This window comes from Aquila chrysaetos, chromosome 4, assembly GCF_900496995.4.
Source record: "Aquila chrysaetos chrysaetos chromosome 4, bAquChr1.4, whole genome shotgun sequence".
Lineage (NCBI taxonomy): Eukaryota > Metazoa > Chordata > Aves > Accipitriformes > Accipitridae > Aquila > Aquila chrysaetos.
The window spans coordinates 39,298,811-39,314,178 of record NC_044007.1 but is presented as its reverse complement, the minus strand read 5'-3'; the positions used below and the strand labels follow the sequence as shown (position 1 = coordinate 39,314,178).

Genomic DNA, 15,368 nt, shown 5'->3' with positions numbered 1-15,368 from the left:
TCTCCTGCCCTCCGCGGCTCCGACTGGGCGGAGGAGCCGCCAGCCCTCAGCAGGTTTGACCATTTTCTTTTTTATTACCATTTTTTTAATATTTGGAGTGTGTTCATAATTCTTATTTTTATTTGGATGCTTGGATTTCTCCCCATGGATTTCGCTTTTTGCTCTCCTACGCTCTTTAGGGGGAGAAAGAAGGGGGAACTGCTGTTCCCTACCCCCTTCTATTTTATCCTTTTTTTTTTCTTTTAATTTTAAGCTTTCTCCTGCGTTTGCTCTCCGGGGATTTTTGCAGCGGCGGGCAAGCAGGTTGCTCTCTGCGGTTACCCGCGGCTGGCCGGTTCCCACCGCGCTGCAGAGACCCAGGTGCCCGCTTGCCCCGGCGCTGCGGTGATGGGCGTTCCGCCTCGTCCCTCCTCGGCCACAGAGCGAGCAGCTCCAGAGGCTCGGGTCTGGCCGACCCCAGCTCCGCGTCAGTCCGTGTGGCCCCCCTTCCCTTCCTTTCCTTCCCTTCCTCCCCTTCCCCTTCCCTCCCCGCCCTTCCCCTGCTTTGACTCCCCCCTCTCTCCCTTTTGTCATTGGCAACCGCGCGGCGTGCGGGCTCCCGGCGCCCTTCCCTCCCCGCCTGCCTTGCCTTGCCTTGCCTTGCCTTCCCTTCCCTCCCCGCCTGCCTTTTTAACGCTCTCGCTTTGTCTGTTTTCCAGGCGGCCGCACGCAGGAGCTGCGGTGCCGAGGGGGGGCCGGAGCCGCCTGCCCAGCTTGCCCCCGGATGCCCCGGCAAGACACGGGAAAAAGTCTCCGCGAAGCCCAGCTCGCCACCGGAGCCCGGCCGCCGCCGGCAGCCGCAGCGCAGTCCGCTTCGCCTCCTCTCTCTCTCCCGGGCCCTGGCGCCGAGGCAGCAGTCGAGGTCAGCCCCCCCCGGTTCCTGGGGTCCGGCCGGGGTCGAGCTCGCAGGGCGATGCACGGTGCCCGGCCGCCCCGCTCCTCCCCGGAGTGCCATCGGCACCGAGAAGGAATGGTCCCCGTCCTAAGCTGTGAAAGATGGCAATAAGCGTAATAATAATAAAAAAAAGCTTAGGTTGATTTTTAATTTTTTTTTTTTTTTTTTGTTACTACTGCAATGCCTTTACCTCTCGTTTCCTCACTCGCCCAGTTCAGTGTAGGCAGGCCAGATGGGCTGCCCAGACCCTCCCGGGAAAGGGGCAGGTGCGAGTGAGTTAAATTTTTTTCCGCTTTACAAAGAAAGATGACAGGTCCTGCCCTTTCATTTTTCACCGCCGAAAGACCCCCTCTCCCCGCCCCGGCCGAGAGGAGCGGGGATGCTCTGGGGGTGCGGGCTCCCCTCGCCCGCACTCCAGCGGAGCCGCAGGACCAGGCGGACCGAGGCAGCCGGAGAGACACGGTCCCTCCCAGCCAGGGATGCCAAACCACAGACGTCGAGTCGGGGAGAGCCAACTCCTGCGTTCAAAATCACGCGAAGACGCTGGCGAAATTAAAGCAGTCGCCTGGAAGTGTGTAATAGGCACACGCTTAATTTCTACTTTTTTTTTTAATCCAGTAAATACGTATTTAACAGCTTCCTGGGCATTGCAAACAACAGACGGGCTAGTAAGAAAACTCAAGCATGAATTACATGCAGCCCAGGCCAGGACGGGACTAGGGCGGAGGGAAATTACCGGGGTTTTTCGGGGATCAGTTGCTATTCTGCTTCCAGAGAGAGGGAGAGAGAGAGAGAGCGCTCCAAGGCTCTGACTCTCCGTGTTCACAGCGGACCTTGATTTAATGTCATACAATTAAGGCACGCGGTGAATGCCAAGAGCGGATCCTCAAGGCAGCATGAAAGATCTCACTAGAACATAACATAATAATAACGTTAATAATAAAAATAATAGCAATAAGTTAAAAATTAGAAAAGAAAATTTAAAAAAAAGGGGGGAGAGAAGGCAATAAAGAGCTCGACAGCCTGTACTCACCAACGGAAACCAAGACTAACTAGGACTGGCGGACTGAACGGCTCAGCCCGGCGGAGAGGAGACGCCGCTGCCACGGGATGGGCGCCCGCTGGGGCAGCTGTCAGCAGCAGGTAACGGGGCCGTGGGGGAGTACTGGAGCGGTGCGGTAGCCGTGGTGGTTTTTCAAGGTAGTGGTGACTCGACCTCTCGCTTTTTCCTGGGCTGAACCATGTAAAGTCGATTAATGGGAAATAAATACGTTTTCTATTATTATCATCGCGAGGATTGTTCTTTGCGCATCGCCCAGCCGGTAGCTAGGAGTGCCCGCTCGGTAATGGCTCCTCCTCTTGCGGGTCTCCTCTGGAAGCCGAGGAATGTGGGCCCTGGGGCAGCGGAGCGGTGCGCAGGGGGCAGCGGAGCAGCGCGCAGGGGGCAGCGGAGCAGCGCGCAGGGGGCAGCGGAGCAGCGGCTGTGCCGCCGGCCGGCAGAGCCATGTGCGGCGTTGGTGCACGGGGCGGGGGGGGACTTGGGGGGGGGGGGCGGGGGGGTCACTACAGCAGAGCAATGTGCGGAGGGGCAGCGTGGATGCGCGAAGAGGAGGACTGTGCGGAGGTTGCGCGGAGGAGGGGGCGGGGGGGGGGAGGGCAGCGTCGGGGCCCGGCGGGGGGGAGAGCGGCGCAGAGCGGTGCCGGAGGGCAGCGGTGCGGCGGGGAGGCGGCGGGGAGGCGGCGGAGCGGCGTGCGGGCTTTGTGCGCGGGGCCGGGCGGCAGGGCGAGGCGCAAGGCAGCGGCTGACGAGCGCGGAGCGGGGGGCGGCGGCGGAGTAGGGTGCGCGGGGCAGCTTACTGGCGGGGGCGGGGGGGGGGCAGCGGCGGCAGCGCAGCGTGCGCGGGGGCAGGTGCATGCGCGGCCGGGGCGCCGGGGACGCGGTCCCGGTGGAGGCGGTGGCGGGGCCGCGGTGGCGGGGCCACGTCGGCGGGGTGAGCGGAAGGTGGGGGGGGGGGGGGGGGGAGAGGCCGGGGCCCCCGCGCCGTCGGCGGCGGAAGCCTTTGTTCCGCGGGGCCTCGCCGGCGGCGGAACAAAGGAGCGGCGGGGCCGGGCAGGGGCCGGGGCCGGGGCCGGGGCCGGGGCCGGGGCCGGGGCCGCGGCCGCTGCCGGCGCTGTCCCTGGTGCTGGCGGCGGCACCGAGCTCCTGCCGCGGCCCGCCGGGACCGCCTGCCCCCGGCCGGGCGGGCACGTCCCGGCGGCAGCGGGTGGCCCGGCGCGGCGGGAGCGTCCCCGGCGGAAGAAAAACCCAGCAGCCCAACGGGGCTGAAGCGCAGGGGAAGAAGCGGCGGGCAGGGCAGGGGTGCGGAGGCGGCAGGAAAGCGGGTCCGCCCACGCCTCCGCCTGTGCGCGGTGCAGAGCCGCTGCCCCGACGGCGTCCCCGGGCGGGTCCCCCCGCGCACCCCTCCCGGCAAGTCCGCCTCCGCCCCCCCCCCCCGTCTGAAACAGCCGGGTTTGAGGCAGGTCCTGCAGGGGGTCTGCCCCGCTCCCGTCCAGGCTCCGTCGGCGGCCACCTCCGCGGCCTGATTCTGCACTGCCCTCTATCAAACGGCGGCCACAGCCAGCGAGGGCAGGGGATGCTCTCAAACGCTAAATAAGGCAAACCAACTAAGTAACGGTAATAACCACAAGAACAATAATGATAACAATACTATCCGCCCGGTGGTCGAGGGCTTTGCCCTCCTCCCTCTTGCACTCAGCAGACAGTGCTGATCGCAGCGGGTTTTTTGCCAGAGACTGGATTGCAGATTGGACTGGTCGCCCTTCTCTGCAAGGGCATAAAGGGGACGATTCCTGCCCTTTCCCCAGCCTCTCGCCTTTTCACCCCCTTGTAATCATCCCTGCGTGGTCCAGAGGACAGATGAAGCACAGGGGTTACTCTGTCCTTTCCCTCCAGCTCAGCAAGTTGGGGTCGAGTCTCCCCTGATGCATTGCCTGCTCCTGCCATGCCGCATAGCTGTTCTCTTTTCTTGCTTTGAGATACCTGTACACATATATACATCTACCTACACACGTATATGCACATTTGTGTGTGTTTATCTATGCAGCCTCAGAGTGTGATAATTTCTGTTTACCATCGCTTCTTGCTTATATTTCCTTTGTAAGACCCAGAGCGTCGCAGGATCTCAGGGGAGCCGCGCAGGGAACAGAGAAAAGTCCATCTTCGCCTGCTTGTGTGTGAGCCAGGATGAGCCGCAGCCAAGATTGACCCTTACACAGGTAGAGAGCAGGGAGGGCTTTTAAACGCGATGTGTCCTGAGCGACCTGAAGTGCCCAGTTAAACTTTTTGCAGGATTACAAACATCAGCTGACCACCCCTGCATCGAGGCATTATGTCCGCCACAACTCACTTCTCTTTTTTCTTCTTGGAAATCGATACTAAAGATTGGCTATAAACATTATATTATTCCATAGCAAAAGAAACATAAATATGGAAGCGAGCCTGCCACTGCCAATCTCTCAGTGTAGCCTTTAAAATATTTCTTAACGCTTGGAAAGAAATGGAACTTTCTTTGGAATGGATAGAGCTTTCTTTTGGAGAGCGTCCAGAGACAGGGAACCTTGCTGCCTTCTAAACTCCAGTAGCAATAATAACGGTGGTGATGATGATGTAGCACATAAAAAATAGATGTAAGCAAGGTCTGAAAGGCCCAGGTGATGGCCCATGCCACCCAGAGCCGTGCATTTCCCTTTCTGATGTCATACTGCTGCCGTAGGAGTACTGAGGTTCTGGTGGCGGCATCTGAAAATAACCTGCATTTAATATTCATCACTTCCCTTCCTGCTCTGAAAACGGAACGAAAACCCTGCTCTCAGCAATTTTTCCTCGGGGTAGCCTGATTTCCGAGACTAACTCAATCATGGCTTCCCACGGGGAGGAGAGGGGGAGCGCTGCCTGCCGGCCCCCTCTGCAGTTAGAAGCCTTAAGACACGCCCCCCTCTCCCCCCACTCTTTTTTTTTTTTAATTATTTTTTTCCTTTTCCTTCCCGAAGCGACGCCTGCCCGGAGCTGCGGCAGCAGGGCCTGGCCCCACGGCGGCCGGGCGCTGCCCCGGGCGGGGCCGGCCCGGCTTTGCGGGGGGGGGCGCGGCGGGACGCTCCGCCCCCGCCCCCCCGGCCAGCGCCGCCGCCACCGCGGCGCCCCCTGGCGGCCGCGCCCGGCGCCCAGCCCAGTGCGGCAGGGCGCAGCGCAAGCACACGCGGGGCAGCGCTCCCTCCCCGCCCCCGCGGCGGAACTCGGGGAACTTCCAGCACGGACAATTTAGAAGCCACATTCCCCGTCGAAAATAGCTTTAACACGTTAAATGCACGTCATTCTAAAGGTTTTTCAATGTAGAGTCTGAAAGGCTATCTTTTCATGCCTGTCCAAAGGGAATCGCGGCTATCCCTCTTGTGCAAATTCGGCGCTGTAGAATATCAGCTGTGACACGCAAATAGGAAGGGAAATGGGCTGCTACATGCCTGCTACAGCTGTTGAGGCAGTCTGGGGCATCAGTTTCACTCCGGGACAAACAGTCATACTATAGCAAGGGACAAAGTCAAGGTATTGCCCAGTTACAGTAACAGGCTAGTCCTCTTCAAAAAGTTAAAATTAAGCCTTTAATTGAGCTTATGAATCAGGCTGATTAAATACCAAGATTTCATTTTGTTTCACCTGCCCTCCTGTATTCAAGGCGGTGGCTAAGAAAGGTGTAGAGCACAGGTAAGTCAGGCGGTAAGCAAAGCAAGCCCTCTGGCAGAGTAAGCACTCTCCCACTGCCTGTGGAATAGAGCCTGTCCCAGCAGCAGGATCTTCCCCGATGCCTCCACTGAGAGATGCAGAGAAGCAGCACTGCATCTGTCGCTTCAAGGCCTGGTGCACGACTGCCACTGCCGTGGTGCGGGAGAGCGGATGAGCCAGCCAGCAAGGTATGGCATGAGATTAATTTTCGCACTCTGCACAAACTTCCTTACATTTCTTTCATCTTACTTAGCTCTGCTGATACTGATAAATTACCAGAATAACTAAGAAGTGAGATAATAGAGATAGTAATTTGCAGTCAAACATAAATTAATTCTCTCTTAATCAGGAACTGCTTTAATAGCATGGTGGGTATTAAGAGTACAGCACTTCTTAATATTAAATATTTGTGTGTCGGGAGTAGTCTTAAAAAAATCTGACTAGAGAAGTCCCACGATCAGGAAATAGGGAAGAAATACACAATTTGGAATACTCTGTTACTATAAAATATTTGAAAACGTAACTTGATGACAATTTGATTAGCACCAGGAAACTACCAAATTAACTTCATGTACTGTTGATGCTAAGGTTGGTTTATAATTCACTGTATTAAAGTAATTCTGTTTATTAGGCAGTGAAGTACAGGTTGCATGTTGAATAATATTAACTTAAATACACAATACTTGTACAAAAGTACTTCAAATGTAATCTAATGTTGCTAACTCCATCACTAACAGATTTTGGGTAAGTGTTCTGTGCAAGAAAATACAAGGTGAAGTATCTATTCACAGGAACTAACTAGTGTACATCTAAACCGATCTTAATGAATGTAAGTGGTAAAGGAGTTAGTAAGCAAGGCAATAGCATTAATTTCTTAGCAATTCTAGCAGAGAATTACAGAATCCTTTGAAGACATCTTTACAGTGCTTGGAATATGGAAAAACCTGACTGACAGATCTTCCCTACTTCAGAGGGTTATGACACACCTGTGTAAAAGGACTGTTCAGTCTTTTCTGAACCTAAAACTTCCTCCATATACCATTCAGATCTCGCAAACTAGATCAGTTAGAGGTATTTAAAGTATTTTTTGACTATTTAAAGTTTTATGATTTGATTTACTGTTATACATCCAGAGTACGAGGCAATCAACTGAGAGAACATTTTTTAGTGAGTGTACAGGTCACTGTAAAAAGCTCTTGCCTTCACACTGTTGTTTTTCAAACCTAATTAAGAACTTTTTCCTATTTGTTCTTTCTTTAGACCATATCTGTTCAGTCTACTAATATTTGTGGATAAAATGAGAAGAGCAGCTATGACAGGAAAACTAAAGGTACAGCCTTTAAATTTTTTACCATGTACGCTTCCAGGTAATCTGACAGACTGGGTGAAGCCCATTAAAAATCAAGGGCACAACTCCTTTCAAATTAGCCAAATTGGGATATCTCTGACTCTTATTAAATTGAACAAAATAAAAAAATAATTATGGGGCTGTCACTAATTAAAGCAATAATTACTGAGATGTTGACCTATTTTAAAGATTCATAGTTCCTCATCTGTCTTCTGCAGAGGATTCTAAAGGCCAATCAGAATAACTCATTTCCTTGAAAAGAGTGCTAAAACCCCAACAGAAAACAGAAAAATCAGAGGGTTTTCCTTCTTGGCATTTCTTTTGCTCAATTTCAAGCAATTAAAATGTCAGATTCCCTGCCTTAGTCAAACCAATGAAACCAGCTGTAAGTTTCAGCTCACAAGTATTTAAAAAATACTTAGAAATCTTGACTTTTTAACCTGTCAGGTAAGAAGAAGGAAGTGTTAATTTTATCACGGTCAGTACAAAATCAAAACAACGTATGTGCCTGTTCAGATAGATCTCCTGCACTTATATGTTCACAAGCTTGATTTTAATAATCTTGACTTTTTAGCAAAAAGTTGCACTCTTAAGACCAAGAGCAAGGTTTAAACAGATGGGACAAAGATTCGAAGCATGCAGGATGCAATACATGTTGGGAAAGGAATTCCATCCTTCCCTACATGAAGTCTTGATTTAAGATGGTGCTGCAGCACATACTGCAGACCCCAGCTGTGCTCAAGCCCTGCAGCTCTGTACCGGGGTAAGAGCCCCTACATGCTCAGAGCCCCCCTGACTGCCAGGATAGGGCTGGCGTTTTGGGACTGTTGAATCCACTTGAACTGAAGGTTCGTACTACTCACACGAGTAACGGGTATGACGAAGGCGAGTGTTAACACTATATGCTTAGTGCAGTCAGTTAAATGCATCCAGGGGCTTCCTAATACTATATATACACAAAATAAAGCATTAATTCTGCATTAAGAGAAGAAATGCATAATAATAGCAGAGATGGCCCAGAAACACTTTTCCTATCTATGAAGAATGTAGGACTTTTGGCATATTATGTAAGAAAGAATAGAATGACTTTAAGGACTGGGAATAATAGAAACAGAATTAAATGTCGTGTGAGAATGTGGAAGATCACACTCTGGAATTAATGAAACTGTTTCAGGTTATAAGTTAGGACTACAAACGGCTGGATGCAGTGGGAGGAAAAAGACTTGGGGTATCATTTCGTTGCACATCTGTATGCCAGGTATGTGATATCCACCTGGAAAAAAAAGGCCAGTGGGGTGCTATTAGAGGAAATTATTTTATGCTATAACCCTAGATGCAGGCAAGGCTTCATTGCGAAGGTTATGTACAGTCTGATCAGTCATGGTCAGGCAAAGGGCTGCCAAGACAGGTAAGAGGGTGAAGAACCTCCAGCCCGTGAGGTGATCACAAGAACTTGATTTGTCAGCTCAGCAAAGTGAAGTCAGAGGGGAGGTGCGATGGCTCTTGGCAAATATCTAAGAACAACACTGGGATAGGCAAAGAAGTAGCTGTACTACAGGATGCTGGCACTAATGCGATATTGAAAAAAAAACCCCAACAATCTAATCTAAGCATAAAGGGAGGTAAATTTATAAACAACCTTCTCATTAGAGTGGTGGAGGGGGGGGAAAAGCTAGTTTTAAGAGCGAGTAACTGAATTAATTTAGTGGGAAGATTATACTGATCCTCTTTTTCTAACATGTTGAAATCTTTAAAAAATTGAAAAAAACAACAGAAGATATTTCAGCCTGGATCAAGCAAAATCATTTCACATGCATTTATGAGTTCTAAATCTATGACAATTCTAAAATAAAAGGTTGTTTTGAAAGAGGGAGTGAGAGAAAGAGAGAAACAGAAAGAACAAGAGCAAGAGCAAGAACAAGAGAGAAAGAGAAAAAGAAAGAGACAGAAGAAGACACAGGGAGAGAAAGAGGGAGAACTAAAGGAAAACAGGGAAAGAGAAATATTTTCAAATAAAAGAAAATGTTCACAACAAGGTGTTTTAATCCATTCATTCAAGGTCTTTTTGATTTGGGTAATTTATCAAAATGTACTGTTTCACTGTTTGGTTCCAATGAATCAGCATTTTTTCCTCAATTATTAAAATACCTAAATGCTCTGCTATACAAAAAATGCTCTGTTCTTCTTTGAAGTGGTCCTTCAGTCATTATGCATAACTTGCAAAATAAGATAGACTTCAGTATGTGAATAATATTGTAAGCTTACAGGAACAGAAAATCAGGGTATGTTATGGCTTTGTTACCATTGCTGGAAATAAATTCTTTCTTAATATTCTCTAAATCAAGGGATTCAAAAGCTTTTTTTCTTTATTCATTTTTCTGATTTGAAGCAGAGATAAGGAAACTGCAAAGATAATGTGTAGATTTTGTGGACTGACAGAGGAACATTTAGCAAGGTTTATGTGATACTAACTGCAGGTAATCAAAGAATTGTAGTTCCTGGATTTTTATGATTAAACGCACGTCGGAGCTCTGATACATTGTTTTTGTCTGCATGGTGGTTTGCACACAGGCATATATAGATTCAAAAATATGAATAAATAAATACACCCAGGTATCAACTATATTAATATTAATTGATTTTCAAACACTTAGCTGTTCATACAGGCATGTTATATCATAATCAAGCTTCCGCAGTACATAACCTTCATATAATAAAAATGTTTTTATTTTCCCTCAATTTTGGAGACAAAGCAAGCATTGGAAAAAAGTCACCTAAAGATGCAAAAGTTGAGGAAACCCTAAATACAGGAAAACAAGAGGTTAAAACTGAAGTCGACTGGTTTTACCATCTTAAACTACAAACACTGATGCCTTTCCAGATATAACACATGAGCCTGCAAGATGACAGCTATTCTGTGGCTCACGTGTGGATGTCAAGGACCAAAGATGAAAGACTACCCAAGCTAATCTGCATGGAAACTGCAAAAGCACCTGGAATATTAGGGGAATACAGAAACTGAGTGTTTTATTAGGAAGAACGCAACTGGTCCTGAGTAGAAATGAGGACTGAGATTCAATACAAATTTAAGTGAAGAGAAATAATTCTGCAACTTCAGAAGTTTACACCGCAATATGGAGAAGCACAGAAAGGAGACAAATAGTTCAAAGAGCAAGAGAACTGTGAAAATTACATACAAATGTTTTTTAAACGTATAATGTGTTTTCTTCAGTTGCGTATGTTCATCCTTTTACATTCAGCTTAAGACATTTGTGCAAGCAACTTTATTTCCAGCAAACATTAACATTTTGTGGGCAAACACAAAAATCCCTAGATTTTTATCTCTCCACATGCACATGTTTTTGTTCAATTTATTCAAGCACTCATCCTCTCAGAAAGTAAGAATGATTCTATCCAGCAAGCAAGAACCACAGACAGGCCTCAAGTGAATAAGGAAAGCCTTCGAAAAGCCTTTTTCTGCTGAAAACGGAAACATCTGCTGAGCATGTCAGAGGAAGCTGTGCCTGCTGGATTCCTGACTGCAGCATATTTCTTCCTTGAGCCACGTGAAGTAGGATGAAGGGCAGAGGAGATGGTGAGCAGGGATAACCCTTGAGCGCTGGGACGGCAATTTCAGCCCAAAGTCTGCTCTGAAGGAGGGGATACGAGAGGCTGCTACAAAACAGGAAGACAAATCCTTCCTTCTGCTTATGTACGTCCAGACCTGGAATTTAGAAAGGCCAACAAAGGAGAGCAGTAGCTGAATCCAGGCAGGAAAAGCCAAAATGACTCCTGTGAAGCAATTACAAATGTCAGAGATAAATCAGAACAGCCTTATCAATGAAAGAGAAAGATGGCTGATCTTTCGAAATTCTTCTGAAAAATCCCTACAGAATGAGCAGTAGAAAGTTGGCTTTGAATCTGTTGGAATTATACAGAAATACTAAATTATTGTGTTATATATATACACATTAATTAATGTAACACAAATCAATATAATGGACAACAGTATTGCATATGTTCTCCATCCAAAATTCTGCGTTTCCCTGTTGTGTTTCGGAGTTTGCATCCTATAGCACATGATTCCTACATTTTCCTTAATTTTAGAAACTGTCCTACTAGCAGCCACTGCTTTTCTGGCTGAGAATGACAAGGTGGGGTTTTAGCCTTCAACACTGTTCAGCATCGGGAGCAAAGTTGGGTGAAATGAATCTTCTACCCTTAGGTGAGATGGACTGGAGCTGAAATGCCTGAGTTGCACACAGAGTTGCCACGGCCTCCTATCCCTACTGAGAGCCGACACGTTTAGAAAGTGGTTGCAATGGTAGGGAGGGATTAGCAGGTATCACACGAACGGATCATGTTTTCTGAAGGTTCTGGAGAAAAAAACTAAGGAGAGCTGGAGGTGTTCTGGAAAGCTGATTTGGGAGAACTGAATTTCCTACTTTTTCAGTTTGCCTAACAGTGAGAGAAAATCTAATGAAATAGGTATTCTTAACAGGGCCAAAAATTGTCTGAGCTCTCCCAAACAATCAGCTTCAGAAAAATAAAACCCTGGAAAATGCACAGCAAGAACTTAAGAATATGACCAAGACGAATAAGGAAAAGTGACTTGACACTCTTTACTTAAAAGTCTTCTATATTCTGGCTTCTGACTATGAATTATTTAAAAGGTGTTTGGAAAACCTCATCACTTATGGGAAAAATCTGCGTCTCTAAAGAGATCACAGCTTTGTTGTCAGGATCCTAATTTATTATTTCAATATACCATCCTAGGGGTGCCCAGCTACTGAAACAAGAAAAAGTAATTTTAAGAAGTTTATTTACCCAGTTTTCTTTTTTTCCTCCAAATACAATGTAATAGGCTTGACTACCCTTCCTCTAGACAGCTCCTGGGAGGGCTTGTGAAGACAGCACAGCAAGGGGGGCCTGCAGAACCACGCCAGCAGCCTGAGACACAGCAATTGCTAGACAACTGGCATCTAAATTCAACGATATTTATAATCTTTCATCCAATGGCTGGTTCTCACCACAGAGAACTCCAGGGATAGTAACTTGCTGGTAAGCCCACATTTCAGTTCTGGTACTCAGTCTAGGCTTCAGCAACCACCTATCAAAGCTCTTGAGATCTGCCTACTCTGGCAGGAGCAGATAAGCATATGTATATATACATCGCACAGCCTTTCAGCAGGTTGAGTCCCCAGTGCCGCGGTTTGGGAAGCACTGGTACAGCTTATTGAAGTTTTAGCTAAAGTTCCTGGTGTAAGAAAGCTGTGACCACAGCAGTACCGGTTATTACAGAAGTTCTCTCATTGGAAGTGATTAAGAAGAAACCTGACCAAGTATTTCTGCAGGTCAAGCACTGGCAGGGCAGAGGAGCAACATTACAAACATTACATTTTCAGGATCTCATTCGTGTGATTCTCTCTGCTGCTCTCTACTACTTATATGATGCAACTCTGTTTATAGCAAAGTGGGGACAGTAGGGACTGCTTAATCAGGACAGTCTAATGTATGGGCAATTATCCAAAGCCACACGTTTTCTAAATTCTGTATGGGCAGAGATGGAGCTTAAGAGCTCTGTAGGGATCAGAGCTGCTAACAAACTTCTAAGGAGGGCTCTGGGGACTGGGATGTGCATAATGAGAAAATCTGGATATTCAGTGTGAAGAACTCTCCCAATTTAGCTGCAGTCTATGTAAATTAAATTTGTATTTAATGCTTGTCACTATGCAGTCCTCTTTAGCACTGGGATAAATTGGGTAGCCTGTGGTTTTTCACTTTTTTGTTATTAGTATGGCTGAAAGTGGTTCAGAAAGGTGAGATGTGGAAAACTTGGACAAGCATGCTGTTGGGAAGTACTATTATATAGCCAAATTTTCCTGTCAGCTCCCACCTCTTCAGGCTACAGCATCATGTCTGCATGCTACATGCTTATTTATTTCCATGTGTTACATTTGAACATCATATGCACATAGTCTGTATATATATGTACATATACATGTCTGTGTATATACACACACATACATTTATAACACACCTACTAAAACAAAGGGGTCTAGAGAACCTTTAAAATACTGGATTTAAAAAAGAAGAAGAGAAAAAAATCTTCTAAAATACTTAATTCTATGTTTTCTTCTATTCCTTCCACATAACTAAAAGTGCTTCCAGTATATTTAACTTCCGAAAGTCTGAAGACATCCTTGGTGTTTACCCTTAGTTCTAATCCAGTTCCTTTATTACTGAGTCAGTTCAGAAAAACATCTCTGTTCAGGAAAGCACTTAAACATACACTTAAGTACATTCTTAAAGGTAACTTCTCGAATCAGTCTAATAATTTAAAGTAGTATTAATAAACAATCCTTAATAAACAATTCCATTTAATATGCCTTCACAATGTAGTGCTGCTCTCAGTCTTTCACATGTTTCTCTGTTTTTACCACTAAGATGACAAATAGTGGGATATGGAAAAATGGCTCAACGTTTTTGATAGTTGAGGCGTAAGATAGCTTTGAAGAGCCTCATTTTCAGAAGCACACCACTTCAGAAAATCAGGTTCACAATGAAAGAGTGTCCTCTGAGCACCCTACATCAATGATTATTTTGGAAAACTTGACCTACTCTTCTAGGCAAACCATTACATCCATAGCAACATACAACTCGGCTTCCAGTTTGTCACTGTGGTTTTGTAACCATTGATTGCACTGTGAATAGTTGTTGGAACTGATCACGACTGGTATGTGCATATGAGCATGCACACGTCTGTGTGTGTATGTGTACGAGGTACAAACCAGTGTTTGCCCGTGCAAAGTGTCCTTCCTTCCCTCAAGGCTCAGTCAGACAAGGGTCCCTGAGTGTAAACAGAGATTTTCCTAAAACACTCTCCACCACTTACACTTCTTTTCTGCAAAAAGCATGTGTGTTAAATTTAAGAATGGGATAAATTCTGTGACCAAGTGCTTCAGCAGTGGTACAGCGGAGGGGCTGCAGAAACAGTCCAGTCCGTGGCCAGTGCAGCACAGGAGGAGGACCATCCACCAGCCTCGCAGCCTGATTCCCACCCCAGTGACCTCAGGTGCGCTCCAGCACTGTGCTCGATGTTCTTCTCTTCCTGACAGTGGCAGGGTGAGGGCATTTCCACTTTCTCCATCAGCACTCCCAGCCATGTACTCCCTCTCTCCCACTGCTCTCAGCTCCGGAGCTGCAATGGGAATCTCCTGTTTGTGGGCCCACTCATAACTTGCAGGGCTTTTGTGAAAAGCAGGCATTTTCTGCCTACAGTTCAGCAAATACTACCCCAACAAGTTGTACTTGCACAAGGACAAAAGCACAAGGAAGGAATAAACAACAAGGAACAGTATAAAGGGATGGGGAAAAAGCAACATTGTCACTGAGAAAAGGCACGTAGGGCTTTCTATTAAAGCTTGGTAGCTGGTCACACTTCACAATGGCCCAGGAACTATCTGTAAGCTCCTAAGTGGCATAATTTAACAAATGCCCAGAGGAACAGGCTTAGTTCAGAAGTGCTCAGAAGAAAAAAAGATCTAAATGCATTTCATATGTAAATCTAACCAGCTCTACTTGCCACACAAAAGGGATTTATCCTCTTGTTAGATTTTTAGCTTTATAATGGCAGTGGTGATCTTAGTTCCTAGTCAACTTCAGAACTCCCTATTCGGTATAAATATGTTAGCTTAATAAAGTGGGGCTGGCCAGAAAGAAAGTTTCGGGGGGAAAAAAAAGTGCTAAGATTTCCACATTCATGCTTCTTTCATATCAGAGGAAAAAATGAAATTTCTGATATATTATTGGTGGGGGGAATGAGCCACCATACACACACAGATGCACACAAGAGAGCACCTTACTCCTGCCAAGTCTTGCTACTATGGTTTTCTCAAAACCAACACAGCCTCTTTCCTCTCAGAAGTGAAAAAAGAAACATGCCATTGCAAGCCATGGTTAGTCTAATGTTGCTGCTACTCAGGTAGCATCTCCCACTATGAGGACAGCATTTGGCCAGTCCTTGTCTCCTGAGAAACCGCATTTAGTTTGTGGCACTGCCACAAAAGTAGACTGGAAACATAGCTGTTCTACTAACACACCAATAAAAGTCTCAAGCAAAAAATTTTAAAGATGACGTCAACCCAATATTCCTCCTACATACATGAAACCTAAAATTGCTCTAAGGACTGCTCTTCATTAAAGTTCCATTAAATGGGCTGTTACAATAAATAAGCAAATTACTTCTTAGAACTACATCACACGGTTCCAGTCAGAATAATGCAGAAGGCATGACTTACACTGGGCAG

The 15,368-nt window shown here is 46.9% G+C and overlaps 1 long non-coding RNA gene across 1 annotated transcript; it reads left to right on the top strand.

Moving 5' to 3' along the window:
* Nucleotides 1-3,087: 3,087 nt before the first annotated feature.
* LOC115340296 lies at nucleotides 3,088-13,431 on the top strand. Its single transcript, XR_003923005.1, has 4 exons — nucleotides 3,088-4,210; nucleotides 5,665-5,899; nucleotides 6,972-7,041; nucleotides 9,807-13,431. It is a non-coding gene; the product is annotated as an uncharacterized LOC115340296 (long non-coding RNA).
* Nucleotides 13,432-15,368: the final 1,937 nt, after the last annotated feature.